This window comes from Oryx dammah, unplaced genomic scaffold, assembly GCF_014754425.2.
Source record: "Oryx dammah isolate SB20612 unplaced genomic scaffold, SCBI_Odam_1.1 HiC_scaffold_23, whole genome shotgun sequence".
NCBI lineage: Eukaryota > Metazoa > Chordata > Mammalia > Artiodactyla > Bovidae > Oryx > Oryx dammah.
The window spans coordinates 42,826,841-42,852,097 of record NW_024070207.1 but is presented as its reverse complement, the minus strand read 5'-3'; the positions used below and the strand labels follow the sequence as shown (position 1 = coordinate 42,852,097).

General features: G+C 39.8%; 1 protein-coding gene and 1 non-coding gene across 5 annotated transcripts in view; one reads left to right on the top strand and one right to left on the bottom strand.

Moving 5' to 3' along the window:
- Positions 1–25,257, top strand: part of FGF13 (fibroblast growth factor 13) — a 575,359-nt gene that overhangs the window by 247,105 nt on the left and 302,997 nt on the right. The window lies entirely within an intron of this gene.
- On the bottom strand, positions 2,683–2,787 carry LOC120882742. The gene has a single exon (XR_005725594.1). It is a non-coding gene; the product is annotated as a U6 spliceosomal RNA (small nuclear RNA).

The window sequence follows — 25,257 nt, the reverse complement described above, 5'->3', positions numbered from 1 at the left end:
TTTCTGAGTGTTGATTTTATATCCTGCAACTTTACTATATTCATTGATTAGCTCTAGTAATTTTCTGGTAGAGTCTTTAGGGTTTTCTATGTAGAGGATCATGTCATCTGCAAACATCTTTTCCAATCTGGATTCCTTTTATTTCTTTTTCTGCTCTGATTGCTGTGGCCAAAACTTCCAAAACTATGTTGAATAGTAGTGGTGAGAGTAGGCACCCTTGTCTTGTTCCTGACTTTAGGGGAAATGCTTTCCACTTTTCACCATTGAGGATAATGTTTGCTGAAGGTTTGTCATATATAGCTTTTATTATGTTGAGGTATGTTCCTTCTATTCCTGCTTTCTGGAGGGTTTTTATCATAAATGGATGTTGAATTTTGTCAAAGGCTTTCTCTGCATCTATTGAGATAATCATATGGCTTTTATTTTTCAATTTGTTAATGTGGTGTATTACATTGATTGATTTGCAGATATTGAAGAATCCTTGCATCCCTGGGATAAAGCCCACCTGGTCATGATATATGAACTTTTTAATGTGTTGTTGGATTCTGATTGCTTGAATTTTGTTAAGGATTTTTGCATCTATGTTCATCAGTGATATTGGCCTGTAGTTTTCTTTTTTTGTGTTATCTTTGTCAGGTTTTGATATTAGGGTGATGGTGGCCTCATATAATGAGTTTGGAAGTTTACCTTCCTCTGCAATTTTCTGGAAGAGTTTGAGTAGGATAGGTGTTAGTTCTCTAAATTTTTGGTAGAATTCAGCTGTGAAGCTCTCTGGACCTGGGCTTTTGTTTGTTGGCAGATTTCTGATTACAATTTCAATTTCTGTGTTTGTGATGGGTCTGTTAAGATTTTCTATTTCTTCCTGGTTCAATTTTGGAAAGTTGTACTTTTCTAAGAATTTGTCCATTTCTTCCAAGTTGTCCATGTTATTGACATATAGTTGCTGATAATAGTCTTTTATGATCCTTTGTATTTCTGTGTTGTCTGTTGTGATCTCTTCATTTTCATTTCTAATTTTGTTGATTTGATTGTTCTCCCTTTGTTTCTTGATGAGTCTGGCTAATGGTTTGTCAATTTTATTTATCCTTTCAAAGAACCAACTTTTGGCTTTGTTGATTTTTGCTATAGTCTCTTGTGTTTTTTTGCATTTATTTCTGCCCTCATTTTTAAGATTTCTTTCCTTCTACTAACCATGAGGTTTTTCATTTCTTCCTTTTCTAGTCGCTTTAGGTGTAGAATTAGGTTATTTATTTGACTTTTTTCTTGTTACTTGAAGTAAGCCTGTATTGCTATGAATCTTCCCCTTAGCACTGCTTTTACAGTTTCCTATAGGTTTTGGGTTGTTGTGTTTTCATTTTCATTCGTTTCTATGCATATTTTGATTTCTTTTTTGATTTCTTCTGTGATTTGTTGGCTATTCAGCAGTGTGTTGTTCAGCCTCCATATTTTGGGATTTTTAATAATGGACATCTAATCTTACTGCATTGTGGTCAGAAAAGATGTTTGGAATGATTTCAGTTTTTTTGAGTTTACCAAGGCTAGATTTATGGCCGAGGATGTGATCTATCCTGGAGAATGTTCTGTGTGTACTTGAGAAAAAGTTGAAATTCATTGTTTTGGGGTGAAATGTCCTATAGATATCAATTAGATCTAACTGGTCTATTGTATCATTTAAAGTTTGTGTTTCCTTGTTAATTTTCTGTTTAGTTGATCTCTCCATAGGTGTGAGTGGGGTATTAAAGTCTCCCACTATTTTTGTGTTATTGTTAATTTCCCCTTTCATACTTGTTAACATTTGTCTTACATATTATAGTGCTCCTATGTTGGGTGCATATTTATTTATGATTGTTATATCTTCTTGGATTGATCCTTTGATCATTATGTAGTGTCCATTTTTGTCTCTTTTCACAGCCTTTGTTTTAAAGTCTATTTTATCTGATATGAGTATTGCTACTCCTGCTTTATCTTGGTGTCTATTTGCATGGAATAACTTTTTCTAGCCCTTCACTTTCAGTCTGTATGTGTCCCTTGTTTTGAGGTGGGTCTCTTGTAGACAACATATGTAGGGGTCTTGTTTTTGTATCCATTCAGCCAGTCTTTGTCTTTTGGTTGGGGCATTCAACCCATTTACATTTAAGGTAATTATTGATAAGTATGATCCCATTGCCATTTACTTTGTTGTTTTGGGTTTGAGTTTATACACCCTTTCTTTGTTTCCTGTCTAGAGAAGATCCTTTAGTATTTGTTGGAGAGCTGGTTTGGTGGTGCTGAATTCTCTCAGCTTTTGCTTGTCTGTAAAACTTTGGATTTCTCCTTCATATTTGAATGAGATCCTTGCTGGGTACAGTAATCTGGACTATAGGTTATTTTCTTTCATCACTTTAAGTATGTCCTGCCATTCCCTTCTGGCCTGAAGAGTTTCTATTGAAAGATCAGCTGTTAGCCTTACAGGAATCCCCTTGTGTGTTATTTGTTGTTTTTCCCTTGTTGCTTTTAATATTTGTTCTTTGTGTTTGATCTTTGTTAATTTGATTAATATGTGTCTTGGGGTGTTTCACCTTGTGTTTATGCTGTTTGGGACTCTCAGGGTTTCTTGGACTTGGGTGACTATTTCCTTCTCCATTTTAGGGAATTTTTCAACTATTATCTCCTCAAGTAATTTCTCATGCTCTTTCTTTTTGTAAAAATATGGAACGCTTCATGAATTTGCATATTATCCTTGCAGGGGCCATGCTAATCTTCTCTGTATCATTCCAATTTTAGTATATGTGCTGCCAAAGTGAGCATGGAAAGTTTTTTAATATCTGACATCTAGTTCCTCAATTTTTTTTGTTTGTAGTCCACCTAAAAAGATAAATTATTTTGAAACCTATGTAACTGTTCACATGTCACTGTTTTTACATATATAAAGCATGACTTTAAATTGTTTTAAAGGATGTATTTTTCACTTTTCAGTATATTAATTATATACTTTATGTGTATTTTCATCATAACCTTGGAAATGTTCATTTAGGTCATTCAGTTTATGGAAAACGTCCACCATATAACCTCAGTAGTGAAACCAGTCCTCATTGTCAAACCAGTCAGCCAAGATTGCCTTTCTGGTTAACTCTGATTTGATTATATTCTCCTGTGACAAGTAGTACTATTGAAATTCTAACATACAGATGGGTCAGTAAGGGCATGGAGTCTGCGATGATTTGTCACCAGATGAAATAAAGGCCCTGCCTTATCAATATTTCTTACTCTAACACTCTTGGGTTTGCTCTACAAGGACTCTTCCTCAGGAATTCCATGTTCTTGAATCTTATTTTGTTGTTTTGTACTCTCGAGGATTTTATTCCCTGAGATAAAGCTCCATAGTAAAATTCAGGGTGGTCAGAGGACTGTCTCTCTTTCTCTTTTAAAAAAATGTTTTTCTTTTCCTTGCCTCATGGCCTGTGGGATCTTATTTTCTTGACCAGTGATCAAGCCCATGTCTCCTGCAGTGAAAGCGCAGAGTCCCAACCACTGGACCACCAGGGAATTCCCTCATCTCTCTTTTGTCAACTGCAAAAAGGGACATCATGGACATAGAATTGAGAAAAAAAATCTAAAAACAATGGGCAGGTATCCTGTCATACTGACCATCTGGAAAGTCAGATACCCAAACTTGGAAATTTCTGACCTTGTGTACTTCTTTCATTTTACTGATAAGTCAACTTAAGATCTAGCCGGAATCATGGACTCTTTCCCAGTTGGTAATGCTTGTTAACCAGTGGCAGGGCCAATATTGGAATAGAGGTATTTCAATTTCCCAGCTAGTGTGCCTGCTGCCCCATGATGTCTCATGAGTCTGTCCTACGTGGATGTGACTAATCTCTAGGCAGTCACAGTGTTTTCTCATAGAAGATGAGCTCTGACCTTAATGTATCTTCACAGAGAGGGGCTTTCCAGGTGGCGCTAGTGATAAAGAATCCTCCTGCCAAGCATGAACCTCAGGTTCGATCCCTCAGTTGGGAAGATCCCCTGGAGAAGGAAACAGCAACCCACTCCAGTATTCTTGCCTGGAGAATTCCATGGACAGAGGAGCCTGGTGGGCTACAGTCCATGAGTTTGCAAAGGGTCTGATGCAACTGAAATGACTTAGCATGTGTTTCCATAGAGAATACAAGGATGGTAGTTATTTGTTTGTATCTGGTCTGATATTTCTTGCAGGTAAAGCAGATAGGGTTACCACTTAACAAGCCTTCATGCAAAAGCCTATAATTTAACAAGCCTGTTTCATGATAAGTAGAAAATACACTTTACTGTGGGGCCAAAACCTCACGGTAGCTGTCAGTTTTTTGAATAGCTTATTATTTACCTCATTTTGTTAGTCTCTTGGATTAAATTGTAAGGTTTCAAGTACATAAAGTCTGTCTTTCATTCATTTCTTTATCTCAAGGTCCCTTAAAACACTCAATAACCTATATGTCTATGGGGTCAAACTGCCTTGATTAAAATATTGGTTCTGCTATCTGCCAACAATATGACTTTGGACAAAATATTAATCTCTCAATACTTCAGTTTCCCCACCTGTAAAGTAGGTTATAAGGATTGAGTATATGCTCTACGTCAAGTGCTTGAAAGTATACCTGGTATATTTATAATACTATTCAATAAATATTAGTTATTGTTGTCATTCTTGGTGATTAAAACCATCAAATAATCTTACATTAAGAGAATTAGGAGAGCTAGCCTATGAAGATGAAACAGGTTGGAAAAGTACATTAAACTCACCCAAAGGCAAAAAAGCAGATAGAATGCAGGTCTGCAGGAAGGGAGGATCCAGATAGTGTTATGGAAGGTTCATCAAGTCACAGATAAAATCATAGTTTAGGAAAATGCTGTCTAATTGAAATTTCTATGGTGACAGAAGTATCCTATATCAACACTGTCTGATGTGGTAGCTACTAGTCACATATGGCTTTTGAACACATCAGATGTGGGTAATCCTAGTGAGGAAATTGCATTTTGCATTTTATGTAACATTAATTAGTTTATAATTAAATTTCAGTAGCCACATGTAGCTGATGACTGCCATCATTTTGACCAGTACAGGTTTAAGATATCAGCCTTATCTGTGTCAGTCACTGTAAATCTCTGAGTAGGAAGCCAGCCTCAACTGGTTATGAGGACAGCAAAAGTGAAACTGACTTGAGAGTGAGTGCTGTGTGGTTGGGAGCAGGGACTTGAAATTGCTTCCAAGTGGGATTCATATGGCCCTCATCTGGTTCTGTCCCTCCTCTCCTTCTCCCTCTAGTTCTGTTCTCCTTTCTCCCCTTTCTTCTGTACCCCTTCCATTATCCCTTCTTCATTCCCTATGTCCATGCTCTTTAGCCAAATATATTATGAGACCTGTGCATAGGTATGTAAGTCCCAACCAATTAAGGTCAATAAAATTTCCACAAGAAAGTGTTTTAAGACATGTGTGGGTCAATGGTCAATTCCTTAGGACTGGAAGCCCACTGGGAGGAAGTCATAAGCTGTGGCAAATAGAGAACTTTTCCCCACACCATTTTCATGCTTAGTGTCACCCTCCATTGATTTAGTATTGATTCCATTCATCTTTTAAGTAGTAGATCATAGGTAAGATTGTTTAAGATTTTGTGGGTTGTCAGTGGAGCCTCCCACTGTTTTCCCCTGAGCTAGATAAAGATGATATTTCAATACTTTCCTCATCTTAGAAAGACAAATACCATATGACATCACTTATATGTGGAATCTAAAATATGGCACAAATGAACTTATCCATGAAATAGAAACAGACTCATAGACATAGAGAAAAGACTTGTTGTCATTGTTGATCAGGGAGTAGAGAAAGGATGGACTGGGAGTTTGGGATTAACAGCTGCAAACTATTATATATAGAATAGATAAACAACAAAGTCCTACTGTATAGCTCTTAAAAGGTCTTTCCTCTGCAGTCAATATCTGGTGATAAACCATAATAGAAAAGAATATGAAAAAGAATATGTGAATATATGTATAACCAAATTGCTTAGCTGTACAGCAGAAATAAACACAACATTGTAAATCAATTATATGTCAATAAAAAATGCAAAAAAAAAAACTTACTCATCTTAGAACACATTCTATTTTGAAAGCTTAACTAATCCTTTAAGGGAAAGATGAACACTTAATATGTCAAGAAAGCGAATTGCACTGATGATATTTGGAAGGTGAAGAAGTCCTAGCCAGGACATGTGAATCGAGAATCTCACATATTGTTATCCAAGTGGTGTTTGGGTCCAGTGTTCTCCATGCGAACGAACTTCCAGACCTCTGGAACAACTCCTTTCTGCGTTTCTCATATACAAGTTAAAACAGTTCATTGTTAGTATTTTCTTTAAGATTTGTTTTTATGTAGACCATTTTTAAAGTCTATTGAATTTAAGAATATTTCTTGTTTTATGTTTTAATTTTTGGCCGCAAGGGTTGTGGGATCTTAGCTCCATGAACAGGGATCTAACCTGCACCCCCTGTAGGAAGGAAGGTGATGTTTTAACCACTGAACCACCAGGGAAGTCCTGTTGTTAGTATTTGAATATTTTAAATCTGCACTGGGTCATAGTTAGGATCTTAAATAGTTTGAATGTTTGCTGTTGTAAAAGCAGCTCTTTTGCAGAGCACCAGAAAACCTCTTTTTATTTGTGGAACCCATCCATATTAAAATGATCACTTCAGCAGCTTTCTGTGGAGAAAATGGTAGCTCTGACCTTTTATTCCATTTGACCATGGAGAAGAGGACTGTAATTTCAACAATCAAATCCTCAAAGTGTTCTTGTGCCCATTTTCTTTCTCCAAAATGTCATTCCGTCTGTCTGCTAGTAGCGCACCTTAATGCATTTTCAGTGACCTTTCCCCCCTACCCCACAGGAAGTTCTCACAAATACTTTTCATTTTTCTTTAAAATAGAGCTAACCGTTGTTAGTTCTCACACAGATACTTAGAGAAAAAGCATATAAGTGTAATTCATTTGGAAAGCGAAAAAGTGGGCCTTCCTCTGGGGTGGCCCCCAGGACCCAGAAGCTTTTTGGGGTCATGTGTCTAACTCAAGTAATACACTGCTTGAAAGCCAGGCTGCAAATAGCAATGGCCAGTGAATGGCCATGAATACAAGTCCAGATTTCAAAAACAAATTTTGAGAAGCATCCAATGAACAGTGAAACAGAATCTAGTCTGGCAGGTCCCAGATCCCATTTTGGGACAGCTCCCTCCAATCCCATTTTCCTATAGTGGGCAAAGTTGTGCCTTTCCAGTATATCCTGCACACTGCTGCATGTGTACACTTACTCAAGTATAGCACAGTGGTCTTGCCCATTGCAGTTCTTGGACCTCTGCACCACCTGATGCCTGCCAGATGCAGTCTTTTACTGTCCTAAAGTCAAGAAGTCCTTCATGACTTTGCTCTTACCCTCAATTCCAGCCTCTCTTCTCACGGGTCTGCTCTCCTGCAGCCCCAGTCACTGTTTTCAGCTCTCTTGTCACCTGCCATCATTTTTCACCACCTCCCTTTGTCCACACCATTCTGTCTTCAGCATCCTTTTGCTCCTCTGGATTTGTCAGGCAAAGAATGATCCATTCCTGTCATCCCAGTTCAAATCCTTCCTTATCCAAGGAACCTCCCCAGAATCCCCAAACATGCTGAAGGTCCTTTTCTGTGCAGTCCTCTGCCACGTTGAAACTGGTGTACTAGAAGAGCTTAGATTCAGAAACGCTGGGTTCGAATCCCAGCTTTGCCATTTGCAAGGTGTGTGATCTTGGACAAGACATTGAACTTCACTTTCTGAGGCCGTGCCTTCTTCTGGCACATGGAGACAGTATCTTGCCTCCTCTGCACATGTTACAGTCTGGCTGTGACCCTCAAAGGAGATAACACACCCTAAGTATGCAGTGAAATGCCACAAACATGGGCAGTATTGTTCTCTTCGTGGTTGTTCTTCCATGAAAAAGGGAGCTTTGAAATAATCATTCTGAAAGGTGATGAGGGAAGATTTTTTCACCCAATCCCTGGGCATGACCATCAGCTTGGCCCAGAAACTTTAGTCTTTCAGCCTCTAAACTCTACTTTCCAGATGGCCCCTGGCACCAGAAGAGGTGCGGAAACTTTTAGTCACTCTTCATGTTCAGATTTTTGGGTTTGAGAATGAAGAGCAGCTGTGGTCACAGCACTTGCTCGCACTGTTGAGGTCCGTGGGGACAGCAATGCATCTGATTCAGCTGCGTGTCTTCTGCAGAGCCTGCCACCATGCTGATGCCACAATGGAGCCTGTGTGCACATCCTCACCCTCCTTTAGTGAGCTGTGATGAATGGTAAAAATGTACAGTGTAATACAAGTAAATGAAATCCTCGCTATTAGTTTCCCAAGCCCATATCATGCCGATCTGATCTGTTAGACTTTTCCTACAGTATTGAGGGGTTCTCCTAACTTGCACTAAATATTTAAGAGATAAAGACTTAGAAGTGGAGATAGTGACTCACTGAAAAGAATGGGGTCTCAGAATGGTGACTTGGCAGGACTATAGAGATGGGGTTTATGCACGGTGGCAGTCTTGCTTGAGCCCTTGTTCTCAGGGTTGGGGGATCCGTTGCAGGCTAGATTATAAAATGAACCAAATATTAATAGTGCCACCCAGAGAGATCCACTGTCTATACCATGAATACAAGTTCAGGCTTTGAAAAAAAATTTTTTTTTCTTGTTTTGAGAGAGAAAGCAATGCAGCCAATGAACAGTGATGCAAAATCTAATCCAGCTCTCCAATCCCATTTTCCCTATAGAGGGCTAAGGTCCACTATCTATGCCACTCGTACTCTTTTCACCAACTCATCCTGTACCCAGCCATTGATTGTAGAGAGTTACAGGATTTGTAGCAATTGATTGTAGAGAGCACCCAAGTTCTGTAAGCACCATAGTCAGCTTTTCATATTCTTCCAGTCTTTACTCAAACCCATCTTCTTCAGTACTGCACACACTCAACTCTTGGCCTCTTGAGCTCCATTCCACTGAGCTAACCTATTTATGGGGTTTTGATTCATGGGTGCTAGCAAATTCCCCATGACATTTTTCACAGAACTAGAATAATCCAAAAGAGAAAGGTATGTTTAGAAGTTCTCATCTGCCCATCCCCAAGTGGACTTGTTAGTTGCTAGTAGATATCACAGGCCCACTGGGTGCTTTGTGCAATCAGAAATGTCTGTCTCTGTCTCACTGATAGCAGGGGAAGAAGAAACGTGCCCTCTGTCTGAAGGTGGGTGGGCTACAGAAGTAGTGCCAATTTAGATGCTCCCACAGTCTTCCAGGAAAGTCTTTGACCCTTCTTGTTCAAGAACATTTCCACTCAGACCCAATACACCTTTAAGAAACAGTATGGCAGAGTAGACACAGTTTAGGCCATGGGGGCAAAGAGCATATAAACCCCAGTGGCATCTCTTCCTAGCTGCCTGAAGTCAGTGTAAAATGGGACTGATGCCTGCCCTCCTTCCCTCTCTTGTTTCAATTATTTTAAGAAAATTCAGCCATGTGTCACGCACTGTGCTGAAGAGTATGGTGTAATGGTGAATAAAACACTTACCTGGCACTCAGGAAACTTATAAACAGATCTCACCTACCTTCCTGGTGGTTCAACCTGTTCTGAGAATTTAAGGAGAGTGGTGGATGTATTAAGTTGGCCAAAAAATTCGTTTGGGTTTTTCCACCAAGATCATATGAAAAAGCCATACTTTTTTGGCCAACACAATAAAAATGGTCAAAATATAGTCAGTGTTCACACAGCCTGGCCATCCTTTCCTTCTCTCCATTTTGTTGTTATGGCACTTGGTATACTGAGGTGTGCACACATGTGCACTCAGATCTCTGTGACTTTCATTTCTTTTAGTCCAAGATTGTTGCCATTTGCATACATAATCCTTTGGGCAGGTTCATCAACTAGTCAAAAATGGACTCGAAGGACTTCCCTGGTAGTCCAGTGGTTAAGACTGCACATTCCCAGTGCAGGGGGCCTGGGTTTGATCCTTGGTCAGGGAACTATATCACCACATGCTGCAACTAAGACCCAGTGCAGTCAAATAAATAAATATATTTTTTTAATGGGTTCATTACTTTGCTTGAGTAACTTGACTGCCAGCAAAGCAGGACTGATGAACATACATTCACTGAATCAGGTGGCTTTCAGGATTTCCTTTGGTGTTAGAATTTCAAATTGAGTTTCCTGCTCCTGTGGTTAGTTGTGTATTGGAGGCACTGACAAGCTATTAGTTTTCCAATTTGTTGTAACGATTTGGTGATTAAAAGACATCCTTAATATAGTGTGTTTGGGGTTCAGAAGCGAATGCTCTTGTAAGAAAATGATGTTAGTAATGAAAACTGTGCTGTGCTATTTTGTGACAAGTTTCAAAATTATGACATCCCACAAACTCATTTTATTTTCCAGGCATTGTAGAAGTTCTCTTGCTATAGTGCAGTTATCTGTCATAATTGATCATCTTCCTCCACACACTGCCCTGCACCATGTAGGTCAAGCCTTTGTGATTCCACTGAAGAAGTTAGGAAGCTGGAAGTCTGCCTAGATGTTTCCTTCTGTGTCACCAGCCTCTCCCAAATCTGTTCCATTGCAAAATTCTTGAGTTTATTCCTAAATAGACATCATCTCCATCCCCACTAAGTTCAGTTCAGTTCAGTTCAGTTCAGTTGCTCAGTTGTGTCCGACTCTTTGCAACCCCATGAATCATAGCATGCCAGGCCTCCCTGTCCATCACCAACTCCTGGAGTTTACCCAAACTCATGTCCATAGAGTCGGTGATGCCATCCAGCCATCTCATCCTCTGTTGTCCTCTTCTCCTCCTGCCCCCAATCCCTCCCAGCATCAGAGTCTTTTCCAATGAGTCAATTCTTCACATGAGGTGGCCAAAGTATTGGAGTTTCAGCTTCAGCATCAGTCCTTCCAGTGAACACCCAGGGCTGATCTTCTTCAGAATGGACTGGTTGGATCTCCTTGCAGTCCAAGGGACTCTCAAGAGTCTTCTCCAACCCACAGTTCAAAAGCATCAATTCTTCGGGGCTCAGCTTTCTTCACAGTCCAACTCTCACATCCATACATGACAACTAAAAATACCACAGCCTTGACTAGACGGACTTTTGTTGGCAAAGTAATGTCTCTGCTTTTTAATATGCTATCTAGGTTGGTCATAACTTTCTTTCCAAGAAGTAAGCGTCTTTTAATTTCATGGCTGCATCATGTTCTCTTGATCTCAAACATCAGTGACACCAATAACTCAGAAGTCCTCTTCACCTCCAGTCAGTCCTCCTCCACCTTCCCCCACACCCCAACCTTTCCTTCAGAAGCCATTGACTGGCTCACAGGTGACTGTGGCGCTTTCCTGTTAAGCGTCTTCAATGGCTCCATTTTGCTTATACAGAATAAAGCCTGAACTGCTTGGCATGATATGCACAACTCTGCCCAGTTTGTCTCCACTTTATTTAGTCTCTACTTTCATCATCCCTGTTTCTTTCCCAGTCATACCGAAAAGAGTTCTAGAATAGAGCACCATTCATTCATTCAGTGGCTATTTATAGTGAGACACTGGGTATACCACTGTGAACAACAGAACCAAGGTCCTGTGTTCATAGATTTTCTATTCTAGAGGGCGAAACAAAAAACACACACATTATTTATGCAACTTTGTCTCCATATGCCCATTTCTCCACCTGAAGAAATTTCTTTGCCTTCTACATCTACCTCATTCCCCTTTCAGGAATTAGGGTTTAAACATTTTGTCTAAGGTAGATATCAGTCTGCGTTGTGCTTTCTATTTCTCTGTGCTTTGGCATATTTTGAGGATAGCATTTGTTTTTCTCTCATTTCTTGCTGTTTGCATGTCATATCTAGCCCTTCTGATGCTCTCTGTTTACTTAGATAGTATCTTTAACTCTTTGTCTTCAGATATCTTTATCTCTCTGTCTTCAGAGTGCCAACACTTAATCAGAGCTCTGAAAAGGTGTTTGGTCCACAAAAGAATTAAAGGAAGTAAGGAAACTCATTTATTTCCAATTCTTCTTAGCTTGGAAAACTTTTAACTAGTTTTAAATTATGACCCAGTGGGATTGCTTAGACAAAAAAATGCCACTGAATTTTATAACAGATGTTATTTCCTATAAATTATAGAAGGAATAAGTATTCTCCCTGTGATTTGGTTTATAAGCCATTGTCTCATTGACTTTATATTAAACTAAGAAATTAAATGAAATATTCCTCACACAGGTAAATTAATCTTTGCTTTCATATCCTCTTGCTGTGTAATCATTTTCAGAGTTTACAAGAGGTAGAAAAACAGGAATCACAAAGAAATGATTGAAAGAGTTGATACATCAAAATTAATTTTAAAAACTTCTATTCATCCAAATACCAAAAATAAAAACAGCTCTTCTTTAACACTCACTTTTATTGGCTACAACTTTAACGAGATTTCTGCTCTTTAGCCGTCTCTTCAGGGTGTGTGTTCTTTACTTGTTTTAATGCTCTGCTGCCGCCATCTTGAAATTCTTAATTTTAGAACACAATACACCATCCTCTCTTATCTTGTACTCAGCCCCCTAAATCATGTAGTTAGTACAGAGTCTCTTGAATCATTCCAGAACCTTCATGCTTCCAGTGACAATTTTTACATCAGGCTCGCTTTTACGATGTAGGAAAATACCTTGTCAGCAATATTGGACCTCAAGGGGAATAGAGAAGGTCACCTACACATTGATACCTTGGTCGTGTACCATATAATCCTGGTATTCATTCATTTGTTCCTTCATTAATTTAATGAAAATGATTCTATGTCTATGCTTTGTGCCAAGCATAAAGGCTGAGAGTAGCTTCTTAACAAGTATGTATTTGCCAAATATAGGTATGAATCAGTTCAGTTCAGTTGCTCAGTTGTGTCCAACTCTTTGTGACCCCATCCACTGCAGTACGCCAGGCTTCCCTGTCCATCACTAACTCCCGGAGCTTACTCAAACTCATGTCCATTGAGTGGGTGATGCCATCCAACCATCTCATCCTAGGTCATCCCCTTCTCCTCTTACCTTCAATCTTTCCCAGCATCAGGGTCTTTTCCAATGAGTCAGTTCTTCACATCAGGGGGCCAAAGTATTGGAGTTTCAGCTTCAGCATCTGTCCTTCCAATGAATATTCAGGACTGATTTCCTTTAGGATGGACTGGTTGGATCTCCTTGCAGTCCAAGAGATTCTCAAGAGTCTTCTCCAACACCACAGTTCAAAAGCAGCAGTTCTTCAGTGCTCAGCTTTCTTTATAGTCCACCTCTCACATCTGTATATGACTACTGGAAAAACCATAGCTTTGACTATGGTTTTGACTCTGGACCTTTGTTGGCAAAGTAATGTCTCTGCTTCTAATATGCTGTCTAGGTTGGTCATAACTTTTCTTGCAAGGAGCATGCATCTTTTAATTTCATGGCTGCAGCACCATATGCAGTGATTTTGGAGCCCATGTGTATGAATATGTGGTATTATTTCTATCCCCATCTTATAGATGATGAAACAAAGGCATAGCTGGTTGATCCTGATCAAAGTCAAAGAGGTGTTATGTGGTAAAATAGAAACAACTTTCTAGTTATCCATATTGCTTTTCTAGACATGTAGGGGTGTGCGCATGCTCAGTCGCTAAGTTGTGTCTTCCTCTTTGCGACCCCATGGACTGTAGCCCTCTAGACACCTCCGTCCGTGGGATTTCCCAGGCAAGAATAATGGAGTGGGTTGCCGTGTTTCGAAATGAGATATATAAGACCAGCTAAATAAGGATTTTCTAGAAGCGAAACACCAACAATGAAGATTCTTTTTGATTTGTTTTCTCTTTATTGTCATGTGGTATGCAGTGTAGCAAAGGAGGTCAGATAACTGCAGATCAGGTAAATCCAGCAACCCAAGGTAGTGTAAGTACCAAGAGAGTTTGTGTAGGTGTGGGCTGCTGTGGCAAGGTGGGGACACAGAGAAAGCCCCAGGCATGTGCTAGGCCAAGCCATGAGAGTCACCCAGGCACATCACCCCACGAAGGTAGTTCCATGTGGGTTGGCTAGCCAGTGCCAAAGGAACCATAATCTCTATGGCAAATGTCCCAGGACACTCATTGACTCATCCCCAGGTAATTTGTTCTCCAAACTGCCACACTCCAGTCTGCAACCACAGCCATGCTGAGAGTTGTCCAGCAAAGGAGTGGTCAGAGGACCTGGCCTGGAGTGGAGTCTTGGCAGATGCCCAGAAAGTTAGAGTAGGGATCTCATGTCATATGAAAAAGGACTTTGGGGGCTAAAAGTGTTTAATATTCCAACCAGTGATTGGTTGGGGAGAGTCTCTTAACTCATCAGCAAGTATTTATTGAGTGACTACTATGTGCCAAAGAAGTCAAATGGAGATTGTGTTTCTGGCAGCTGGACTTTTAACTCCCATCTGTGTTCTTGGTCTTGAGTTGGACATCAGTCTGATGTGGAAGTACAAAGTAAATCTGTTTCTGTGCCTGCTCATTCTTTAACCACCTTTCGCCTACATAGTTCCCAGCAGTTGTGCCAAGCCTTTCTGAACACCAGGAAATCAGCTATGCATTTTGAGAGTGTCTTAGGGAAGTAGGAATTGTTTCTCCTTACTGTAATGGGTTTTAATGAGCTTGGACAATGCTCTCAGTCTCGTCTGTGGAGAGACTCTATTGTGATGATTTCTCTAATTCTGATGGGCTAGATTAGATGTGAACTGATCTCTTGCTTTCTTTTCCTTTTGATTTCTTCTTTCTTTTTAGATGTATCCTAATGTCCTCATTTATACCCAAGTCAGATTTATAGTACAATGGATTTCTATGGTGTGGAGCCTTCTAAACATTCTGCAATTCTGCTAGGAGGGCTCATGCATACCTTTGAGAATCTGATGAAAACTATTAACCCTTTCCCACAGAGAAGTGCACTTGTGTATGAATGTGTATAATTCAGCATCCAGGTAAGAGATGTCTCAAGGGCATAACCTGTCCATGGATACTGCCTCATAGCACGTGGAGACCATAGAATTTCTGCAGGGTCAGCTCTACAGATCATTGAGTTCACTGGTTTTCAAAATTATTTTAACCATGGAGCCCTCTGGTTGAAGGCAGTAAAGGGAAGGTAGAGCCTGAGTAATTCTCACCTGTATCTCCCCCGACAGTGCTTCCCGAGGGGGTTCTGAGAAACGCAATTTGAAACCCAGTGTTCTAGTCCAGTCCCTTCATTCCTTCACATGGGAATATTGATTCAAATAGAGTAGAAATGATTTAACAGAAAGTCATACATTCTTTCAGGGGTAGAGCTGAGGCCTGCAGAACAGAGCTTCAGTCTTCCCTCATTTCTCTTGTGATTGCAAAACTCCCACCATCCATACCACATTAGTGTTGCAGAGAACCTGTACATACCATGGGTTAAACTCACATATAATCATCACTGCTGAAGTCAGAGGAAACAGAAATACCCAAATGATTTGCATGTGGTTGGCCATCAAATCCGTCTTCATTCTGTCTCATTTCTGCTTGTTCTCTTGCCTTTGTGACCTGCATCCATTTTACAGCTTATATGTTATTAGAATACACAGCACAGTCAAAAGTATCCTGGTTGCCCTCCACAAAGTGCCATCCTGTTGGCTTTCCACAAACACTCTGCCATTATTCATAAGGAAGCAGCAGCCAGCTGTGGCCTTGGCACAGTGCCCGCCTGGCTTCAGGCTACCAGCTGGACAATCCAGGCTATTCTTGGGCTGGTCTTCTCCTCAGTCTTCCAAGCTACTTCGTCACTGTCAGGAAAGCCAACTGAGCCCCAGCTGCAGTCTGTAGACTTGTGGACCTGATAGTGGGCAAGCCATGCCAAGTCTGTCTGGGTCTCCTCTGCTGTGCATTGGTCCACAGTGAAGACAGCTGCTTTTGGGTACATAAGTTGAGAGAGAAATGACAAAGTCAAGGAAGCAAGCAGGCAGTTCACAGACACCATTGTTGGGGTAAGGGACGAGCTGGTCTCCAGACTTCCTGATCCATATTTCTTTGGGTGGAATTTCTCTGCGCTACATACATTGAAAGCAAAGATAGCCCATCTGCCAGGCCAGAGATCCATTTACACATCACTTCAGCCTATCTAGGGGACTGAGGACTAGTGGAAGGTGTTCCCAGCCAAGAGAGTGGCATAGTGGAGTGGTTAAGAACACAGACTTTGGATCCAGTCAGATAAGAGTTTGAATCATGACCCTGCCACTTACTGTCTGTGTGGCCTTGGCTAAGTTCACTTTGTTGGGCCTCCACTCCCTCATCTGTCAAGATGCAGAACATAATATCTACATTAGAAGAGAGTTCTGAGGCATAAGAGACAAACTGAGCACAACGGCATGTGGGATTTAGTTCCCTGACCAAGGATGGAATGCAGGCCCCCTGCATTGGCAGAGTAGAGTCCCAGCCACCGGACCACCAGGGAAGTCCCCAGACTTCATATTCTGAGTGTCGCATTCTCCACCAATCCTCTATATCCCAATTGTGAGGAGCGACTGTCATCATTATCTTGAGGTTTGTTTTTTTTTTTGTTTGTTTCTAAAGTACAGATGCTCAGGTGGCCCTCCCAAGCTGTCTGAGTGAGGAGATCCAGAGTGTGCTCTGCACGAATGCAGATGATACGTCAGGTCCCCCCCGTGATTCTGATGAATTGTCAGGCGTGGGGACCCCTGATTCTGGAGAGTTCTACAGGATTTCCCTTCCCCAACTTCCTTCAGTCTCAGAACTTCTTACCTTCACAAAACTCTCTCCTCATTAATCGGGCCCACCACTCACACATGGTGGTTTTCGCACAGAACATCAAAGAGTATTTATAGTTTCTCTAGAGGACCTTAAAGATGAGATTTTTTTTTCCCCATTGTGAATTCTTTTTGTTCCTGCTTTTATGACTTGAGATCAGATTCTAGGGGATGGATTACTAGAAGACAATGAACTTCAAGGAATCTTTTTTATGGCTTCCCCAATGATCACTCAGATCACTTTGAAGATGCATTTTTCTATTTTATGACTCCAGCTTCAGTAATGAAGTTTACCAGTTCAGGTAATGGAGTGGAAGTATTTCAGGTTTCATCATAATAAGAGCTACTAGACAATTTTTAAATGTCAGTTGCTACCTGTGTTTCCATAATCCTTATGATAATCCTTGATATAGGCAGTAATCTTTTTCCCAATTTTAAAACAAAGATAAAGTTTAGATACCAGCATATGTACATGATGAGTCACTTCAGTCATGTTGACTCTTTGCCACCCCATGGACTGTAGCCTGCCAGGCTCCTCTGTCCATGAGATTCTCTAGGCAAGAATACTGGAATGGGTTGCCATGCCCTCCTCTAGGGGCTCCTCCCAACCCAAGGATCTAATCTACATCTCTTATGTCTCCTGCATTAGCAGGCGAATTCTTTACCACTAGCGCCACCTGGGAAGCCCCTATCTAAGGCCACACAGCTAATAACAGATCTTCATTTAGTGAATGGGGATGAGCATAATCTTTTGAAATTGCAAACTGGATCACCTTCCTCCCTCTCTTAAATTATTATTATTTACTCTTAGCACAGTTTCCAAAAGAACTTTGTGAGGGTAGTGATTTCTGTCAGTTTTCATCACTACTGTATCCCCAATAATGAGAACAGTGCTTGGCATATAAAACGAGCTCAATAAGTAAATACTTATGGAATAAGTTTCATAATGGGACCTGGATTCAACTCAAGACTATCTGATTTCAATGCTCACTTTATTTTTTTTTCGGTTAACAAGCATTTATTTTATATTGAAGTATAGTTGATTTATCATGTTTCAGCAAACTGATTAACATGTATGTAATATTTCATATTCTGTCTATTATAAGTGATTACAAGATACTGAGTATAGTTTGCTGTTCCATACAGTAGTTCCTTATTATCTCTTTTATATATAGTAGTGTGTATTTCAGTAATTCTTATACACATACATCTTCAACTTAGGTTAAATTTACATACCATGGGATGTACAAACATTTAGTGTACGATTGCAAACATAAAATGTTTGCAGTTGTGCCATCTGCAGTGCTATCAAGATATAAAACATCACCCTAGAAGTTTCCCCTTTGTCACTTCCTAGGTAACTTCTTCACCCACTCTGGAGACAAAGGCTATTCTGTTTCTATTTTCATCATAGTTTACTTTTCTAGAATTTTGCATAAATGTAATCATATGTTATGAAGTCCCTTGTATCTGTTTTTTTTTTTTTCACTCAGCATGATGGTTTTAAGATCTATGTTGCTAATTATTAAGTAGCCTACCAATGTATGAATGGGCTTCCCAAGTGGTGCTAGTATTGAAGAACCTGTCTGCCAGTGCAGGGCACATAAGAGACATAGGTTCCATCCCTGGGTCAGGAAGATCCCCTGGAAGAGAGCATGGCAACCCACTCCAGTATTCTGCCTGGAGAATCCCATGGCCAGAGAAACCTGGTGGCTATAGTCCATAGGGTCAGAAAGGGTCAGACATGACTGAAGTGACTTAGCATGGACACACAATATATGAATGTAGCACAGTTTATTATTCTCTTGTTGATGGACATTTGGGTTGTTTTCAGTTTTATAGATTTTTACCTGAACATTTGTGTACAGGTCTTTTGTAAATATGTTTTCATTTCTCTTCAGCATTTATCTGGATAAGCATTTCCTAGGTGATAGGGAAAGAGTTCGTTTAATATTTCAAGAAAACTCCAAGCGTAGTTTCAAATAGATTGCCACCAGCAATGTATGGGAATTGTGGTTAATTTATATCCTTGACAGCACTTTGATATTTGAAGTCTTTTTAATTTTAGCTACTCTAGTGGGTGTGCTGTGGTATCATTATGGTTTTAATTTGTATTTCCCTGATGTGTGCCTGGGGAGCACTGCTTCATGTCTGTTTGGCCATTCATGTGTTTTCTGTGTAAAATGTGTTAAAGTCTTGGCTTTTTTTTTAAGTATTTCTATTGTTTATTTCTTTTTATTCTTATTCATTTATTTTCATTCACTGGGTCTTAAGTATCATGCCCTGGGCCCCCTGCATTGGGAGCATGGAATCTCAGCCACTGGACTACCAGGGAGGTCTCTGGCCTATATTTTATTGACTTGTTCATATTTTGACCATTGAATTATGGAAGTTCTTTATATATTCTGGATACAAGTTCTTTATCAGATAAGTGTTTTATGAATATTTTTCCCAGATTGTGGCTCAATTATTCTTTTTCTACTCTTTTGATATATAGGATATTTTAATAAAATGAAGTCTAATTTATCAATTTTTTTCTTTTATGGCTCATATTGTTTCTGTCCTAAGAAATATTTGTTAATCCCAAGTCTGTGAAGATAATCTTCTGTAACATCTCCTAAAGCTTCTGTTTTACAATCACTGTAACGTGCACCCTCTCCTTGACCTTATTTTTATAGTGGATGCATTACTTCGTCAGATCATTTTTTATCAGAAGGAGCTGATGGGAGGCACTGTATAGATGGCTTTGACGTTGACAGATGTGAATTCAAACCCTGGTTCTAATACTTATTAGCAGTAATACTTACCTTGGGCAAGTTACTTGATCTTTCTGTGTGTTGTTTTTTCATTTGTATAAAGGGAATAATACCTCCTGCTTATCCTACAAGGAAGTGATAGTTATCAAATGAATAACTGTATGATCACTTCTTTTTCTCCTAACTTTTTAGTTTTTATTGGAGTATATCTGATTAACAATGTTGTGATAGTTTCACGTGGACAGCTGAGCAACTCAACCATACATATACATGTATCCATTCTCCCCCAAACTCCCCTCCCATCCAGGCTGACACATAACATTGAGCAGAGTTCCCTGTGCTATACAGTAGGTCTTTGTGCATTATCAGTTTTAAATATAACAGTGAATAATTGTATGATCATTTCTTAACATAAAGCACACTACATAGTAAGTCCTCAACCAATGGTATTTGCTGTAGATAGAATGATTTCCATTCGTATTATATCTATGTCACCACTAGCTCTAAATGCTAGAGGCCAATAAAGAGAGACTTGCCTTTTTTGCCTGCTCACCAGACTTCAAACAGAATCACTGAACATAGAAATGATCCATTGAGAAGAAACCAGCTATAGCTATGAACAGAGTTATTTATATATAAGTCTAAAATCATTTTTATACTTTTGATTAATGTGAATAACAGAATCTCCCAGTGCTGATATGACAGATATGATTACACAACTCCCTGGCAGAGAGGACAATTTTATTGAAAACTGAAATTGTATGAAAAAGCAGATGGAATGCTTTTCTAGAAATGCAACGTGCTGGTTAAATGTGGTTAAAGGCAGATGTTTAGAAGGTTTTAAACTTACTGTTGTACAGTGAAAAAAGAAGGGAGATGAAGAGAGATAAAACAAACATGGAACTTGAATTCTTGGCCCTGTCACTTGACTGTTGTGAAGTGTTAGGAACCTCACTTCTATCACCTGTAAACCCGAGTTTAAGTACTGAGAAATATTTTGTGAGTGTTACATAGAATGTGAGTACAAACTATGGCACATAGTAGGCCCTTGAAAATGGTACTTGTTGGTTAGCCTCATTCTTTTGTGACTTGTATTATTACTTTTATATGTAATATCAAACAAAGGCGAAATACTGAGTCTCAAATGAATTACATCCTAAAGGAGGAAAGCAATATTTTTAATGGATTTCACCTCTGTGTTTTGGAGTTATATTCCCCAAATACACCCATTTGATATGCGAGGCCATTTGCAGAACACTCACTGATACGGTGCATTCCTGAATCGTAGTGAAGCGTCCCTGGCTATTTGTCATGTTGAAATGATGGAAACACACATTCCAATGATCTTGTGTAATGGAGAAGAATGTGGCTTTTGCTCCATACATTTCCCCCTTTAATACTTTAAACATCTTCCTGTAGTCGTGGGGAGAGCGAGGAGAGGATTGTGCATATAAATTGCTCTCTGCTATTGCTACTGCTGCTGCTTTCAGAATGAAAACACACACCCACCAAACACAGAAGGCTATTGGCTGAGCATTCTTTCTGTGTTTTGAAGGCAACAAAGACTTTAATCAAGCCTTTGAAGCGACATCTGCTCATATCCTCCCCACGGGACGCACTCTAAGTCCGTCTTAGGCTGGTCTCAACCTATCACTATAGCTCTACCTTATTTCTTGCCAAAGCAAACTAGTTACCATTCTCCAAACAACTTCCATGTTTCACTGTTTCTGCACCTTTGCTCATGCTGTTTTTTCCCCCAGACTTGAGAAGCTTTTCCTTTCCTATCTGTCTGCTAAATGTGTATCATCTGTTCTGAGTAATGTTCCCCTAAAATGCATGTCCATCTGGAACCTCAGAATGTGATCTCATTTGAAAATAGGTTCTCTGCAGATGCAATTAGTGAAGATGAGGTCAAACTGGAATAGGGTGGACCCTAATCCAATGACTGGTGTCCTTATAAGAAGTCACTGAAAAATCAAAATCTTAAAAAAGTAAATAAAAGAAGAAAAAGCAAAACATTGTATAAATCAATAATAAAAGTTGTTGAAAACACAGAGTCACAGACCTATGTGGACAAAGCCATGCGAAGTTGAAGGCAGAGGTAGAAGTGATGGAGCTAAAAGCCAAGGCCAACCAAGGATTGTTGCAACCACCAGAGGATAGGAAGAGGCAGAGAAAGATTACTCCCTGGAGCCTTTAGAAGGAGAATGGACCTTGATTTTGGGCTTCAACCTCCAGAACTGTGAAAGTATAAATTTCTGTTATTTTAACCTACCTAGTTTGTGGTACTTTGCCATGGTAGCCCTTAGGCTTTTTCAAGGTCAAGCTGAAATATGACATCTTCCAAGATCTCCTCAACTAGATGTAATTTCCCACTCTTGACCTCTGTAGCAAGGCTGTAGTATAAAGATCACAATCTTCAGTGCCAGAAAAATCTTGGCTCTCGTTATAGCCCAGCTACTGACAGAATTTCTTCATCTGTCCACTGGAATTAATGATGTCTATCTAATAGGATTATTATGTCCTTAAATATGGTTCTCCCTCTTTTTTTTAATCAATTCACCCATTCTGCCTCATATTGCAGTAATTTTGTAGTAAAAGCAATAGTTCTCTTATTACTGGTTCCAGTGCTGGAGGGAGCATGGGTAGGCATGTAGTCAACTTCATCTCATACCAGACAAAATGCAGTCCCCTCCAGTGGTAGAGACAATCAGTTTTCCAGGAGTCTCCCTTTCCTACTTTCCTCCCTTTCCTCCAGGAGTCTCCTTTTCCCTTACTGCCCCAGGGATCAAACCTGGGTCTCCTGCATTGCAAGTGGATTCTTTACCACTGAGGCACTGGGGAAGCCATAAGACCTCACTCTAATGATTTCATTTTATCTCAGTTACCTTTTTAAAGGCCTCATATCCAAATATAGTCACATTCTTACAGAAGGTTAGAACATAAACATCTGAATTTTAGATGAACAGAAAGCCTAGACAGACCTGTAGTTGTCTTATGATCATGATCAAAATGATTCGAAGTCATTTTTTAAGAATTTATTATTTAGTCTTTCTTCTCCAAATATAACATCTTTAAGTGATCAAGATGTTTAGATTCATGGTGTTCATTATACATACAGAAATTACTCCAGCATAATTTATAGGTCTTCCTCACCAGGAGAGGTAAATAATTGACAGAAGTTGGCACTTGTGAACATCTTACATGTGCCAAGCACTGTAATGGTATTTTTAATTTACTCCTTACAGTCACTCAGATGTGGAAATTAAGATTCTGAGAGGCTAAAATGATTTGGTCAAAGACACTAAGTCCTAGACTTGGGATTTAACCACAAACCTGTCTGATTTTAGAGCCATGTCCTTTCTACATGCATCTCTTATCTAGAATTGGAAAATAAGTTTCCTATTTCCCATTTCAACCTCTTGCACTAAAGTGAAAAAAAAGAAAAACTAGAGTTTCTAGAAGTTTCCAGTCATCATTTATTTATCCTTCCATTGATCATGTATGCCTACTTGACTGTGCATTCTTTATAGTATTATATCATTTGCTGTTTGCTTGTTTTGTTTTTAAAGCTTGCCATGCAAATTGCACAACGGAATTAGGAAATGGTGACAGTAAAGTGGTTAATTATCAAGTGGTTTGGGGGAGGGACTTCCCTGGTGGTGCAGAGGACCCTTCCACCTCTAATCTGGGAAAATTCCACATGCCACATGGCAGCTAAGCCTGTGTGTCACAACTACTGAGCCCACATGCCCTTGAGCCCATGATCTAAATTGAAAAGCCACCACAGTGAGAAACCTTCACACTGTAGCAAAGAGTAGCCCCCCACTCACAACAAGTAGAGAAAGCCCATATGCATAGCAAGGATGACCCAGCACAGCCAAAAAATAAAACTAACTAAACAAATAAAATTTAAAAAATAAGTTGGAAAAAAGAACTGAGGAGAGGTAATGTTGCAGGGAGCTCTTTCAGTCATGCTGGTGTAATGAAGGGATTCAGATTTGTCCTATGGCCTCTGCAATCAAGCTCCATGTTACAGCACATGGGCTTGCAGTACCAAAAAGTGGTCTGTTGTTGTGCATTGTCCCCTATGCAGTTTTCTTCCCACACTCTGAAAGTGGTCAGAGATCACACTGGAAAAGTCAGGAGCATCCCAGTTCTCCAGACATTTTCTGTGATCATGACATATTTTGTGATACTGTTTCTACCCAGAAAACGGTTCAGCTCTTAAGTATGAATTCTTTGCAGAGGAAGGGAGTGTTGGCAGTTCAAGTGACAGGTAAAAAATATTTGAGAGGATTGGAGGACCAGTTAAAAATGATGATGTCTGTGATAGCGGCCATGCTTCCCACTGTGAAATTCTTTACGGTGTATATGGATCTTCTATGTCTCATTTGATTTTCACAAAAATACATTGAAGTAATCAGGCAGACACTGTTATATCTTCTTTCCAGATGTGGAAATTGTCATACAAATAGGTTAAATGGAAGCAGGACAGACTCCCAGGTCTTTTGATCACTCCTGACTTTCTTGCTAAATTACGCTGTAGAAGTCCAACTCACTGAGTTAATTCACTTCCAACTGTTGAATGCTTTATCCTTCTGGAACAATTTATAAGTAGAATCGGGACCATAAATAATTGCTTATTAGTTTCAATTGCCCAGTGGATGCCAATAAAGATGCAGGGGTTCTTTTCTCTCCAGGCTCTATGAAGCCAAACATTTACTAAATTCAGGCCATATTTCAGTCTTCCTTCCATTGCTCTGGCTGCTAATAATTCATAACAAATAGTCACTGTGTATGGAATATTAGCCATTTATCAGGTGCTGCCTTTGCACTGGGATCTGATCTTCACCAGAACTCTGCAAGAGAGGTATTAAAACCCACCTGACAGATGGGGAATCCAAGGCTTGGCACTCTTAAGTAGCTTTCCAAAGGTTATATAGAGAGTAAGTGGCAGAGCCAGAATTTGAAGTCATTGAATCTGGAGGCTGACCATTGCTTTTAAAGACTCTACCTCTTTACCTGGGGGAAAGTCCATTCCTCAGTAAATCGATTGAAAAAAAAAAAGTAATCTTAGATAAATGCAATGGAATATGCACCTGGAAGGTGGAATTGTCATCTTACCTGCATCATCCAGTTAGGTATTAGTCTTCTGTTGTTGCCTAGGAATCTTATGATGTCAACCAAGATTCTCTGGGTGTAACCTGCACTCACTCTGCCCACATAGAGGATGCTCTCTTTGCTTATTCTTGATAGAAGACAATTTCTGACCTCATCTCTCTCTACTCCACCAGATCTGTTCAATGCATTCCACATATTAGTTTGGTTCTTATGTAATCACTTAATTGGAAACATATTCACCAACAGATGTCTCAGTTCCTAAATCCTTTCTGGATAAAGGGTTAATCACTTCTATTGGCAAGTGGTGTTGAGAAGCATCCTAATGAAGAGCCCTGGGAAGGCTGATCCTTTCTACTAGGAACAATCCCCTCTGTGCATAGAGCTGGCAAGAACCCTGAACTGAACTGGCTTCCTTGGGACTCCACTGTCTGAATGATCTGTAGCCATCTATCTCTTTTGTCATGACCTGTGATTTACCCTCATCACATGAGCTGACAGAGGCTAGGGGAGAGCTACTCATCACGTGAGTTGCTGAGGGAGCAGAGGATTGGTCCTTACACAAATC